The 1,018-nt window shown below is 36.4% G+C and overlaps 1 pseudogene; it reads right to left on the reverse strand.

Moving 5' to 3' along the window:
- Positions 690–1,018, reverse strand: part of LOC110436449 — a 5,339-nt pseudogene continuing 5,010 nt past the window's right edge.

Genomic DNA, 1,018 nt, shown 5'->3' on the forward strand with positions numbered 1-1,018 from the left:
CGTGTCATGTGTCTTGTTGACCAAAAAAAATTTAGAAAGCATCTAAATAACTATTTGAATGTAAAGTTACAGCTAAAAGTTCAAAAGTTTTGGGATATAAGATTTAGGATCTAACATTAATATCATACGGTGGGACTGCGCAGCCTACACTACTCACTTTTTTTTAAAATATTTTTGTTCTAGTGCTTTGAATCAAACTTTTTACTTTTTAAAAAATAGGTATAAAAAATATTAATATTTATAATACATAATTATTAGATTAGTGAAAATATTTTATATTATTTTTATCTAGAGATATAAATATTGCTAATATTTGCATAAATCTAAGTAAGCTTTAACCGGCACGAATACTAGGTACACTTATCTTAGAAATCAACCTGACCAATTAATGGCTCAGAACATGGGCAAAGCACGCGACGGCCACCAACCAAGAAAGCAATCAGAGCACTGAACAATCGAGAGAAGCAATTCAGGCGTTGTTTAGTTCACCCAAAAATTCAAAATTTTTCAAGATTATCTGTCACATCGAATCCATATACATGAAGCTTTAAATATAGTCAAAAATAAAAATTAATTAAATTACGAGATAAATCTTTTAAGTCTAATTAGTCCATAATTGGATAATATTTACCACAAACGAACGAAAATGCTAAAGTGCCCCCAACCAAAATTTTTTGCAAACTAAACAATAAAAAATCAAATCAGCGCCGACTGATATTTGATTGATACTCATGGCAGCAACCAAAGATTACACTGAAATCATGATCGATTACAAGCAGATGTACTCGCAGCTTGATATGCCAGCATCTGGGGAGGATGGCAAGGAGATAGGAGGAAAAAAAAAGAAAAGAAAAGAAGAGCAGATCTTGATCTGAATCACGCCGGCGGCGGCGCAACCTGCCACTGCATATCGTATCCTGCCCCGGCCCCGGCAACGGCCGGCTCGGCTACTAGCCCGCGTAGACGTGGATGCCGACGGCGATGAGGAAGATGGTGATGAGCGCGAAGTAGAGGACGG

This window comes from Sorghum bicolor, chromosome 6 (genome assembly GCF_000003195.3).
Source record: "Sorghum bicolor cultivar BTx623 chromosome 6, Sorghum_bicolor_NCBIv3, whole genome shotgun sequence".
Classification (NCBI taxonomy): Eukaryota; Viridiplantae; Streptophyta; class Magnoliopsida; order Poales; family Poaceae; genus Sorghum; species Sorghum bicolor.